Below are 9260 nucleotides of genomic sequence, written 5' to 3'. Positions count from 1 at the left end.
GGTGTATGTGCCTTTAAGAGCCCCAGGTGTGCGTAATGCCGGTAATTGCCACTTGGGCTATATAAGCCTGTGTATTGTGTATATCCTTTAAAACCCCTCCCCCAGACTTGCTTAGTAAATACCTATGAACCAACTCCTGTCTTCAGTGTCTTTATCTACACACGGACACTACAGCTATCCTTTACCATGGTCAGGTAATCAGCCATGTTGTATTGTCTGTTTAGGGCCAAGTAGCAATTGAGTTTGCTTTGGGTTTTTGTTGTTTCTGCCCAATATGACAGATATTTTTCCTTTTGCTTAGCGACGATTGTGTTGGGTCGAATTCTTTGTGTTACGCTGTCACTGTCCTGGGGCTGGTTATTGTTAGTAGTGTTAGTAGTTACTTCACTGAGTCCCAGGACTAGTTGACTGAGGGTATTCTTCTTTATGGTCCTCTCTTGGCATTTCAGGGCTTCGTAATGATAGCATTGGGGGTTGCTCATTTCTAGGTGTTTCCAAAATTTGGTGGCTCTTTTTTGGATAGTGATTATTAATGGATATTGGCCTAGTTCTGCCCTGCATGCATTGTTTACGGTTTTCCTTTGAGTCCGGAGGATACTTTTGCAGAATTCTGCATGTAGGATCTCAGTTGGGTGTTTGTCCCACTTTGCAAATTCTTGTTGTGTTAGCGGTCCCCACACCTCACTGCCATAGAGTGCAATTGGTTCAATTATTGATTTGAAAATTTTGAGCCAAATGCTAATTGGGATTTCTATTTGGATTGATTTTTTAATGGCATAGAAAGCCCTTCTTGCTTTCTCTTTCAGTTCATTCACAGCCAGTTTGAAATTTCCCGTAGAACTGATTTTTAAGCCCAAGTATGTGTAGTTAGTGGTTTGTTCAATTTTGGTTGTTCCTAATGTGAAATTTATTTTGGGTCCCTGATGTCTGGCTCTTTGCTGGAACACAAGGACTTTGGTTTTTTGGGGATTTATTGTCAGGGCCCAAGTCTGGCAGTACGACTCCAGCAGATCCGGGTTCTGCTGTAGACCCTCCTTAGTTGGTGACAGCAGAACCAGGTCGTCTGCATAGAGGAGGAATTTAACTTTGGATTCATATAGGGTGAGGCCGGGTGCTGTAGATTGTTGAAGTAGTTTAGCCAATTCATTTATGTAAATATTAAAGAGTGTCGGTGAGATTGGCGAGCCCTGCGTCACCCCCCGCCCCTGTGGGAAGTATTTTGTTTGTTTGTCTCCAATTTTAACTGCACATTTGTTGTTTGTATACATTGATTTAATTACATCATATGTTTTTCCCCCTACCCCGCTTTCGATAAGTTTCAGGAATAAACCGTCATGCCAGATGGAGTCGAAAGCCTTCTGGAAATCTATAAAGCATGCGTAGATTTTGCTTTTGTTTTGATGAACGTGTTTGTCAATTAGGGTCTGTAGGGTGAAGATATGATCTGATGTTCTATAGTTTGGCAGGAATCCAATTTGGCTTTTACTCAAGACATTGTGCTCCTCAAGGAAGTTTATAAGTCTTTTGTTTATGATGCTACAGAATACCTTCCCCGGGTTACTGTTTACACAGATGCCTCGATAGTTATTTGGGTTGACTTTGTCCCCACTTTTGTATATGGGCGTTATGAGTCCTTTGTTCCAGATATTAGGGAAGTAACCGACACTCAGAACCAAGTTGAAGAGTTTTAGGATAGCCAGTTTCATTTTATCGTCTGGGGCCTAGAAATTCACTTGCGTTTGCGCCCAATTAGGGGCGAAAGAGTGGGTTGCGCCGGAAGTTGCGTCGCGCCCGAAATTAGGTGGGCCCTAACATTGGCGTTAGCCGGCAGCGCTGCGCCGGCACCGATGACATCATCGGTGTGCGCAGTGCCCCGGTACCGCCCGGAACCACGCCGATCCCCATCTTCAGTAGCGGCCGCCTCTTCCGTGGCGGCCGCTACCAACATCGGGAGACCGGGTCCTTACTGCAGCCTTAGCGGGGCGCTTTAAGGTGGAGGTGCGGCCGGACGCTTTTTCGGCGGCCACCTGCCCGCACCTCCTTCCCCGGCCTCCTCCACCCCCCCCGCGGCATTGCCGGCTGGTTTCCGTGGAGCCCGGCACTTCTCCGTTGTGCCGGGCTCTTTTGCCGGCACTTGCAATCGGGGCTCCGGCCGTTGCAGGCACCTCCCCCTTAAGAGAAGGGGGAGGCCTGCAGTACAGCAGCCTGCCGCACCGCATCGGGTGGCGCAGCGGGACCGGGAGCGCTGAAATTCACTTTCAGCGCCCCAAGCGGGGCGGACACACAATGTACCAGCGCCCGGTTCCGCTTTGGGGCGCTGAAAGTGAATATGGGGCGGGCACAACTGGCTCCGCGGCGGGCGCAAAATTTTCGGCGCAAACGTGCTGGCGGGGCTATACCCAATTTCTAGGCCCGTGTGTTTAATCATCTCGCTTAGTATGCCGTCTGCCCCGCAAGCTTTTCCTGGTCGCAGGTCCTTGAGTTTTTCAAAAAGTTCTTTTTCTGTTATTATGGAGTCTAGCGGGTTTTGGTTACCTTTTATGGCCATTTCTAGCTTTTCCAGTTTTTTGCATATTTGGTGTTGCTCTGGCCTTAGTGTGTTTTTCTGGTATCATTTTTCAAAGTGGTTTTCCCATGTGTCTCCATTTTGAATGGCCAATTCGGCGTGTTGTTTTTTGTGTAATGTATTCCAGTTGTCCCAGAAACAATTGGAATCAATGGATTCCTCAATGGAGCTGAGTGTATTCTTAATATATTGCTCTTTTTTGGTTCTGAGTGTGTTTCTGTATTGTGTTAGTGTCTGACAATAAGTAAGGTGTAATTCCTCGTTTTCTGGATGTCTGTGTTTTTGGTTTGATATTTTTCTAAGTTTTTTCCTCATGTTATGGCAATCTGGGTCAAACCATTTTTCATAGATTTTTGTTTTGGATTTGTTCTTGCGAGCTTTCAAGTTTGACCTTGTTGCCAAATTATCAAAAAATTGTTTAGGTTATTCACTGCCCGGTTTACGCCTTCTTTATTGTGAGTGTATATGTTATAGAAACATAGAAACATAGAGATAGGAACAGGAGTAGGCCATTCGGCCCTTCGAGCCTGCTCCGCCATTCAATGAGATCATGGCTGATCTTCGTCTGAGATCATAGCTGATCTTACCAGTTCAGTACCCCGTCCCCGCCTTTTCTCCGTAACCCTTAATCCCCTTAGCCTTCAGAAATATATCCAATTCTCTCTTGAAAATATTTATTGAATTAGCCTTCACAGCTCTCTGTGGCAGGGAATTCCACAGGCTCACCACTCTTTGAGTGAAGAAATTCTTCCTCATCTCTGTTTTAAATGATTTGCCCGCTATTTTTAGACTGTGGCCCCTGGTTCTGTGCTCCCCTGCCATTGGAAACATTCTCTCTGAATTCAGCCTGTCCAGGCCTGCCATAATTTTATATGTTTCGATGAGATCCCCTCTCAATCTTCTAAACTCCAGTGAGTACAAGCCCAAACTATTCAATCTCTCCTCGTAGGTCATTCCCGCCATTCCAGGTATCAGCCTGGTGAATCGCCGCTGCACTCTTTCCATGGCAAGAACATCCTTCCGCAGATGGGGCGACCAAAACTGTACACAATACTCCAGATGCGGTCTCACCAGCACCTTGTACAGCTGTAGTAAGGTATCCCTATTCCTATACTCGAACCCCCTTGATATGAAGGCCAACATACCATTTGCCTTCTTAATCGCCTGTTGCACCTGCATGCTCTCCTTCAGTGACTGGTGCACAAGAACACCCAGGTCCCTCTGCACTTCCCCATCTCCCAATCTATTGCCATTTAGATAATAATCCACCCTCCTGTTTTTACCCCCAAAGTGGATAACCTCGCATTTATCCACATTATATTGCATCTGCCACGTATCCGCCCATTCCCCCAACCTGTCCAAATTGCACTGTAGCCTCCTGACATCCTCATCAGAGCCCACCCCCCCTCCTAGTTTAGTGTCGTCAGCGAATTTGGAAATATTGCATCCAATTCCCTGATCCAGATCATTTATATATATTGTGAACAGCTGGGGTCCCAGGACAGATCCTTGCGGCACCCCGCTGGTCACTGCCTGCCACTCCGAAAACGAGCCGTTTATTCCAACTCTCTGTTTTCTATCCGCCAGCCAGTTCTCTATCCACGTTAATACTTTGCCCCCAATCCCATGAGCCTTAATTTTGCATGATAATCTTTTGTGTGGAACCTTATCGAAGGCTTTCTGGAAGTCAAGGTACACCACATCCACTGGCTCTCCCCCATCTATTTTACCAGTTACTTCCTCAAAAAATTCCAGCAGATTAGTCAAACACGATTTACCCTTTGTAAATCCATGTTGACTCTGTCCGATCCTTTCCCCATTTGTCAAGTGCTCCGCTATTTTATCCTTAATAATGGACTCTAGCATTTTGCCCACAACCGATGTAAGGCTTACTGGTCTATAATTCCCTGCTTTCTCTCTACCCCCCTTTTTAAATATTGGGGTAACATTAGCTACCCTCCAATCCACGGGTACTGTTCCCGAGTCAATGGAGTTCCGGAAGATGATCCTTAGAGCATCTGCTATCTCCAGGGCCACCTCCTTAAGTACCCTAGGATGTAGTTTATCAGGCCCCGGGGATTTGTCGGCCTTCAGTCCCCTCAACTTACCCAACACCATATCCCTAGAGATACTAATTTCTGTCAGCTCCTCCCTCTCATTAGTCCCTATGTTTGTCGATATTCCTGGGAGGTTATTTGTGTCCTCCTTTGTGAATACAGAACCAAAGTATGAGTTTAATTGGTCTGCCATTTCCTTATTCTCCATTATATATTCTCCCGAATCGGACTGCAAGGGACCGACTTGGGATTTTACCAGTCTTTTCCTCCTGATATACCGATAAAAGCTTTTGCAGTCTGTCTTTATGTTTGCTGCAAGTTTACTTTCGTATTCTATTTTCCCCTTCCTGATTAATCCCTTTGTCCTCTTTTGCTGTATCCTGTACTGCCCCCAATCTTCCGGTCTGGTGCTTTTTTTTGCCAGTTGATATGCCCTTTTTTTTGATTTTATGCTGTCCCTAATTTCCCTCGTTATCCACGGTTGAGTCACCTTTTTAGGTTTATTTTTATGCCAAACCGGTATAAACATGTTCTGGAATTCTTCCATTCTATCTTTGAATGCTTGCCATTGTCTATCCACTGTCAATCCCCCCAGAAACACCACCCAATCAATCTTACCCAATTCCCGTCTCATACCCTCGTAATTCCCTTTATTTAAGTTCTGGACCTTAGTCTCTGATTCAATTTCCTCACTCTCCATCTCGACTGAGAGCTCGATCATATTATGATCGCTCTGACCCAAGGGGCCTCGTACAAGAAGATTGCTGATAAGTCCCTTCTCATTGCACAATACCCAGTCTAAAATGGCCTGATCTCGAGTCGGCTCCTCGACATATTGGTCCAGATAACCGTCCCGAAAACATTCCAGGAATTCCTCCTCCTCAGAATTTTTACTAATTTGGGTAGTCCAATCAATATGTAAATTAAAGTCACCCATGATGACAGCTGTGCTCTTATCGCACGCTTCTCTAATTTCCCTTTTTATGCCTTCCCTCACCTCCATATTACTATTTGGAGGCCTATATATCACACCCACTAACGTTTTCCTCCCCTTGCTATTTCTCATTTCTACCCATACAGATTCCGTTTCATCCGAGTTAATATCCTTCCTTTCCATTGCATTAATCCCCTCCTTTACCAGCAATGCTACCCCACCTCCCCTACCTTTTTGCCGATCCTTCCTAAATATTGTATATCCCTGGATGTTAAGTTCCCAGCCTTGCCCACCCTGCAGCCACGTTTCTGTAATCCCAATCAAATCATACTTGTTTACCTCTATTTCCACAACTAATTCATCCACCTTGTTCCTAATGCTTCTAGCATTAAGATACAAAGCCTTCAGGCTTGCTTTTTTCACACTCTCATTATGAATTAGTTTGGCCCTTTGTGTTTCTCTCCTTTGCTTATTGCTTCTCACCTTTCTACCATCTATTTCTAACTTCATATGACTTCCCTCTTTTCCACTACCTAGGTTCCCATCCCCCTGCCAAATTAGTTTAAATCCTCCCGAACCGCCCTAGAAAATATTACCCCGAGGACATCGGCTCCCTCACAGTTCAGGTGTAGACCGTCCACTTGGTACAGGTCACTCCTCCCCAAGAACTGGTTCCAATGCCTCAAAAATTTAAATCCCTCTCCCTTGCAGAAAGGTGTCCAAGAGAGCTTGAGTTGATTCATTGCTAATTGCTTTCTGGTATTTTTCTGTGTTGTTTTTGGCCCATCTGTACGATTTTTTGGTGTTGTACAGTTTACTGGGTTGTGTTTCTGTGCTGTTTGTTTCTGTCTTTTTAAGATACATAGTAATTTGACTGTGATCTGACAGTGTTGTTTGTGGTTTGACTGTGAATGCTCTGAAAGAGGATGGGTCCAAATCTGTAATCATATAGTCTACGGTGCTGCAGCCAAGAGGTGAGCAATAGGTCGATCTTCCTAGGAGGTCTCCTATGAACCTACCATTGACAATGTACAGACCCAGGCTTCGACAGAGCTGCAGGAGCTGTTTTCCGTTGGTATTTGTCTGCTTGTCGCAGTTATGCCTGTATGGAAGGGAAGGGATATCGAAGTGGTTATTCCCGAATATGTAGTTGTTTCCCTGATTATTGGTGAAGTCTGGTTCTTCGCCAGTTCTTGAATTGAGGTCACCACAGATCAACACGTTCCCCTGGGCCTGGTATTGGATAATTTCCCCCTCAATGTTGGAGAAGGTGTCCTCTTTAAAGTACGGGGATTCCATTGGGGGGATATAGAGTGCGCAAATGAAAACATCTTGGGTGTTAGATATAATCTCCCTCTCAATTTTGAGCCACATGTGGTTTTCGCCCTTTTTTATAAATTTGATGTAATTCTTAAGCTCTGTTTTAAACCAAATCAGTATGCCTCCGGAGTCTCTGCCTTGGGTTACTCCTGGTAATTTATTGGAGGGGACCACCAGCTCTGTGTACCCTTGGGGACGGCCAGTGTGTCCTTTTCCTTTATACCAAGTTTCCTGTAAAATGATAATATCTAGATCTTTAGTTTCATCTATGAACTCTGGGGTCCTACTCTTCACGTCGAGCACCGAAGAGCGTAGACCTTGGATATTCCAGGTCGAAATATATAAGGATTTCATGTTAAGTTTGATCTTTTACCATGATATGTTAAAGAGTGATATGTGTTTGTCGTGTCTAAATGTGGGAAAAAAAGATCATCTCAGTTGTCTATAAATGCTAATATTACTTGGTTACAGTTCTTTCTATTAATTAGTCCTTGATTTTTTTCATTTTCTGATCCATAAGGCAGAAGTAGATGCTGCTGCACGTCTGCTTATTGTCTCTTAATGGATTGTCTCTGTCTGAGGTATTGCGTACGTCCTGTGCATCTCTCCCTCTGTCTGGCTGGGAGCGGTCCTGTTCCCCTGTGGGACAGGAGTGGTGCAGGTCTGATATTGTTGTTGTGCATGGGGATCCTCTCTGGTCCCGGTTGGTGTGGTGGTGGTCTCTGTAGTGGTTCTGGTATGTACCCCGCTGATCTCTGGTGGTCGGGGGGGGGGTCCTCTTGGAGTCTGGGTATGGACCCGGTTAAAAGCGACGTCCTTCAGGGCTTTAGCAAAGATCGATATTCGTTTCCTGTGGATGTGGATGCGGTCGTAAAGACATTCCTCATCGAGGGTGGGGTGTTGGGCCAGGTGCACGTTGTGTTTAGATTCACAGTCTCTTGCTATGCTGGCATTTATATCATGAATTGTGTTGCTGTTAAAGTCTGTTCTCGGCAATATTGTGGAGACAGTGATTCTAGTGTTTGGAAATGTATTGCTTGCCTTCGTAATCACTGCTCTGAGCGATGTTGCTACCTCTTTCTGCTGGGCCTTTAGGTCATTTGTGCCCGTGTGTATTATTATGTGTTGGGGGGAGCCTAATCGGGTTTTGGTCAGCCATTCCATGGCTCTGTCTATTGTTGGGCACCAGATCTTTTCTACTTTACTTCTAGGGAAGAGCTTTTTCTCCCATAGAAATTTCCCATTTGAGTCTATGAGTATTACGATGTCAGCTTTGTTTGTGTTTACTGTCTGGTGGCTTTTGCCTGGACTCATAGCGTGTGTGTTGGGCTGGGGTGGTCGTGTCTGGTGTGTGCGGTCCTCTTGTGAGCGGCTCGCTTGTGGTTCCACGGTGGTGGGGGAAGACTGAGCTTCAGTATGCTGGTCGGTCTGTGTGGCACCCCTTGTATTGTGTGTCTGCTGCTGTTGTTCAGTGTGGGAGTGCAGCTGTTCAGTCGGGCTCTGTATTGTCTTATCTCTAGCCTCTGGCTGCTGGTCTAATGGTGTTATCTCTCCTCTATGGCTCTCTTTGTTTTCCTGCAGCTCTTTCACCTGATTCCCAAGTAGATTCACCTGATTCTCAAGTAGATTCAGCTCTCTCCTGTATCTCTCCCTCTCTTGCTTTTGTTCATGTTTCAGTTTAAGGACCTCCTCTCTAAGTTTAACCATCTCTGTCTCTAACTGATTAAATTTATCCTTTAGTTGTATCTGGCTGTGTGATCCCGGGGTGTGTGTCTGGTCGGCCCTGGAAGGCTCACTCACTTCCTGGCTAGGCTGCTCTTCTCTTGGTGAGCTGGAATTGGTAGGGGAACTGTGTGTGGCTTCCTCCCTGGTAATTACGCTGGGGTTAGTCAGTTGTATCATGTGGCTGTGGGTCCCCGGGGTTAGTGTCTGGTTAGAACTGTGTGGCTCGTTCACCTCCTGACCAGGCTGATTTACTCCTGGTAAGTTGTCAATGGTGGGGGGAGTGCGAGTCGCTTTTCCCCTGTTAGCCACTCTGGGGCTGTTCCTTCCCCTCTCAGTTATTTCTTTCAGTGTCTTGAAGGCCGTTTCAAAGTTGTCGAAGTTGCCTTGCACTAATATTGTTCCGTTATTGTACATGTTGACAGTCGTGGTTGCACTGTCCGGGTCTCCTGGTTTATTAATTTTCATTTTGGACCCATTAGCGGTTTTTTCCTGCTTAACCCTGCTATAGTGTGATTTTATTGCTGTGATCCAAGCCGCTGGCTGATCTGAGTAAAAAATGAGGTTACATTTTTTACCAGTGCTGTACCGGTCAGCAAAAAGAGTTTCTGGTTTTTCTCTCAGCTGCTCATGCTTGATCGATTTTATAGCATTTTTTCTC

Source organism: Somniosus microcephalus, chromosome 12, assembly GCF_052327205.1.
Source record: "Somniosus microcephalus isolate GS21.2 chromosome 12, FLI_Smic_1.0, whole genome shotgun sequence".
Lineage (NCBI taxonomy): Eukaryota > Metazoa > Chordata > Chondrichthyes > Squaliformes > Somniosidae > Somniosus > Somniosus microcephalus.
The sequence above is the reverse complement of the archived record's forward strand: the minus strand, read 5'-3'. Positions refer to the sequence as shown.